The following is a 4773-nucleotide window of genomic DNA, read 5'->3' on the forward strand; positions in this document are numbered from 1 at the left end:
ATTATTAGTGGAGTTGGCATATCACAAAATGACATGTCATGCAACCGAGCGTAACCTTCGGATATGAAGGAGTGGGATGCTCCAGTATCAAACAGAACTGAAGCTGGGTGAGAATTGACAAGAAGCGTACCCAGCACGACGTCGGGATCATCTTGAGCTTCTGTAGCTGAGACATGGTGCACACATGCTCGTTCAATGGAGGCTGGCTTGGTACTGATCATCTTGACTGATGTCTTTTCACGGCCAGCAGACCTCTCAGACTGGGGTAGAGTATAACTGGACTGAGGGCAGTCACGTGCATAGTGTCCTGGTTCTCCGCAGGTGAAGCAAGTTCTTGAGGTAGGACGTGGACCTACATTGGCAAGTGGTCACTAATAGGCCTGGGTGGAGCACGTTGCTGAGTTGGGTGAGGCGGCACATCGGATGGCCTCGGTGCATATCCAGGTGGAAGAGCCGAGTTCGGAATCCAAATCCATCGCTTCTGAGAGCCACAGCGGGAGGAAGAACCCAGGTCACGGTTGTGCTTACGAGACTCCTCGTAAGTGAGCTGAGCTGTCTCTGCATTAATGGCCTCGTTCACAAGAGCCTGGAAAGTATCACAATGATGCAGGTGGAGATCACGACGCAACTTAGGGTTGAGACCCTTCCGGAACCTAGCCTGCTTCTTAGCGTCCATGGACACTTCTTCTGTAGCATAGCGGGCGAGGCTTCCAAACTCTCTACTGTAAGCATCAATAGGCAGCTTACCCTGGGTATAACTACAAAACTCTTCCCTCTTGCGGCCAATGAGAGCCTGAGGAATGTGGTGCTCACGAAAAGCCTCGGTGAAATCCTTCCACGTGGAAATCTGGCTAGCTGGAAGCATAGCCTCATAGCTCTGCCACCAAATACTAGCAGGACCTTCCAGGTGATTGGTAGCATAGGTGACCTTGTCACCTTCAGCCACATTCGCAGAATGCAACTTGTGAGTGATGCTTCGGAGCCAGTCATCTGCATCGAGTGGCTCAATGGAATGATGGAAGGTGGGTGGTTTCATACCAATGAAGTCAGTGATGGAAACCAACTTCTTACACTGATGTGCGGTGTTCTGCTCAATCTGTGCTAGCAAGCGGTTAGTCTCACGCTTGTTCCTCTCGGATGCTAACAAGAACTCTGCCATCAAAGGTTGGTCGGAGGATCCTCGTCCCTACCATCTCCGTGGTTCTTGCTATGAGCAACTGAACCTCGGTTAGCAGACGACATCCTGGCACAGAAACCAAGGAAACAAGGACGGAATTAGCATCGACATGAGGATGCGGAATGTAATGCAAAAGCATTGGAAGCTCTTGAAATCCTAGGACAATTTCGGCAGCATAACGGTTGTAAATGCTCAAAAGGATTTTGAGACATTCAACAAAGGAATAGCATAATCAATCAACATCATAATATCAAGGTTCTAGGTCAAACTGAGGACACACGGAAGTAGTAGAACTGTACGGAGACACAACCCAACAATCCTAAGACTTTACGGTTTAGTAACACGTCATCCTGAGAGATAGAGGAGAAGCCTAGGCCATAACCCTCGTAGAAAAGAAGAGGCTGACTCAGAAAGAATGACATGAGGTAAAGGAGTAAAAAGAGCCTTACGTTCCCTTCCACAATCAATTCCCTTATATAACTAAAGCATTTCTAGACTCAACTTCGACCAGTTTGGCTTGGTAATCCCACAGTCAGTCAGGCTCTGATACCAACGCTGTCGGCACCCCGATCCTAAGTCACACCGATCTAGCATGTAACACTTCATATCACTTTGCGGCCTCACGCACGGTATTCCCACGGGTGCCACCTTACCTGGCCCGGGACCGTTTGCGCCTTTTGGCTCACGTATATGATAGTGTCGCTAGCTTCCATATGACAGAGAACCCGGGCCGACATGACTAGTCGTGAACCCAAAGTGGCACTAACTTACAGGGACAGGCATACATGAATCAACCATGAACATGTTGGTCAACAGCGTATGAATCCGAGCTGTAGCACTGGGCTAACAGGACTCCGGGAACCCGGGCTGTAGCAGGCTAGGCAGGACTCCGGATGTCACCGCGTGACATTTCCTCGAAGGGACAGACACAAGAACGAAGTGAATCACATGCCGGCCAGTCAAGTGTTCCGGAGCAATAGTGCTAGGCTAGCAGGACTCCGGTGAACCGGGCTGTAGCGGATTACTATGGCTCATGGAAGCACAAGACTACATTTCCCCATAAGAGAGGCTATCAGAGGTAAACAACTAGGTTGTCGGATCCCACACATAGAAATACACCTTACACGTACACATAACATGCAAGTATGTGCTGTACAACATGGCATCACAACATAACTCAATCTCATATAGATAAAGGCTCAGAAGAGCCACATAGCATTCAATACAAACAGGGGTCTCATGACCCATCATTCAGAGCATACAAGCAACGGAAGCATTACATGTCTGAGTACAGACAACTACAAAAGGAAAAGACTAAGAAGCCTGACTAAACACGACCCTCCCAAGGGTACAAGATCGTAGCTGGGATACAAGCTACTCGTCGAAGTCACTAGTGTAACCAACTGCAAAACATAAATAAGCAAACGTGAGTACAAAGGTACTCAGCAAGTCTTACATCAGAACTATCTACATATGCAACATTATCATCAAAGGGAGTGGTGGAGTTTTAACAGCAGCAAGCCAGCTTTGACTCAGTGGCTAACCTATACTACGAGGATCAGAAACTTCTTTGAGGGGAGAAGACGCACACGAGTCCACATATTCACCATATCAATACTCCACTATGGATCCGTTCCCGTCTCCCCACGAGAAGGCCATCCATAGCACTCACGCTTATCTTGCGGATTTTAGAGTATCCACTTCAAGTTTGTCTATGTACTACATAAGTCCTCCAAGTTTCCATATCCGAGGAAAATGGCTATTCGAATAGATAATGTTAACCCTATAGGGGTGTACTTCTTCACACACGCTCTCGCCACTTATAGCCCTCTACACATCATGTACCTCGGCAACCTTCAAGCGGAAGCCGAGCGAGGGTGTCAATCACGACCTGACTAACCACACAAGTCTCTCGTCCAGGTTTATCGCCTATTCGGGTTCCATCCGCAAGGAGATCCGGCTGGGGTGTCGCTCACGGCCCCAAATGATGTGTGCAGGGTTCCCAAGCCCACCATCCGGGTGCCACTTGGTACACCGTGCCATGGTGCCTAGTCTGTCCCAAGCCCGTCCCGTCGGACACCACCTGGTAGACAAGTAGCACTACCTACAAACGCCAGAACTAGTTGCAACTCCTGGACAGAGATCAAGTGGATTAATAAGCTGAGAGGGGCCGGATGACTGGAATCCAATGTGTGGTAGTAACTGGACTTGGATAACATACACAGAACTCAGTGCTTAGGGACGGTTCCAATGAGACAACCCACCATGTACTCCTACATGGCCTCTCATTGCTACCTTTACCAAAACGTGTTCACACAATTAGCCTTTACCGGTAGGACATGTTCACCACTCCGATTCATTCCCGATGAATCAGACCTGACACAACTCTAAGCATGGCTGGCATAAAGAAATCAAGCATGGATGAGTAGGCACATCAAGGCTCAAGCAACTCCTACTCATGCTAGTAGGTTTCAACTATTTACTGTGGCAATGACAGGTCATGCAGAGGAATGGGTTCAACTACCGCAGCAGAAAGTAGCAGTTTGAATCGTTGTTGTCCTAATGCAGTATAAGGAGCAGGAGCGAGAGAGAGGGATTGATCAAAATGCTCAAGGGGGGTTGCTTGCCTGATAGATTCATGAAGAAGCACTGCTCCTCAGACAGGTACACGGGACCCTTCCGGAGTAGAACCTATCGAGAAGGGACGGTGCCGGCAATCAATAAACAACCATATGCAACAATATGATGCATGAAGATGACATTTCAAAGATGCTATGATTTGCCCTAATGCATCTAGCATCAATTTGGTTGAAGTCCATATGAACCAAGGGTTCATATGCAAACCCCAAATTAAGTATATAACATGCCATTATTACGTTTTCACTTATACAGCAAGTATAAGTTGGTTTTTCATGGCATGAAACTGGCATAAATGGATTCCTTGCATTTTTCTGATGATTTTTCATATATAAATTATTTCATTCTGAGCTACGATTTAATTTCTATGATTTTTTAGAACTTTTAACTATTTTCTGGAATTCTCTGAATTATTTAAAATCCAGAAATCAATTACTGCGTCAGTGTGACGTCACAGAGGCGTCAGCAGGGCTGACCAGGTCAAACCTGGCGTGTGGGGGCCACACGTCAGTTACACAGTGGTTAATCCCGGGTCAAACCCGCACTGATCAGGGTTTGACTTGGCTTTGGGGCCCACTGTCAGTCTCAGGGGGGTGATTAGGCTGTGGGGTTAGCGCTAATTAAGCCGCCACGTCAGCCTCGCCGGAGTTCGGCCGGCGACGACCAAAACCGCGGCGGACGCTCGCCGGAAACGCTGCTCCGGCGTCCATTCGACGCGCGGATGGGTGCTGAGGGTGGCTGGTGCTCACGCGCATCTACCGGAGCAGGTGGGAGGCCGTGGGGTGGACGGAGCTCGCCGGAGCAGGGCTCACGGCGGCGGCCGGAGCTCGGTTGATGCGGGGTTGCGGCTGTAGCGCGAGGCGAGCGAACGAGGCGAGCGAGGTGAGCGAATGGGCAACATGATCCCACCGGAGCAACTAGCAGGAGCGGAGGGCTCAGGGGCATGGAGCTTACCGGCC

This window comes from Triticum urartu, chromosome 1 (assembly GCF_003073215.2).
Source record: "Triticum urartu cultivar G1812 chromosome 1, Tu2.1, whole genome shotgun sequence".
NCBI classification, from domain to species: domain Eukaryota; kingdom Viridiplantae; phylum Streptophyta; class Magnoliopsida; order Poales; family Poaceae; genus Triticum; species Triticum urartu.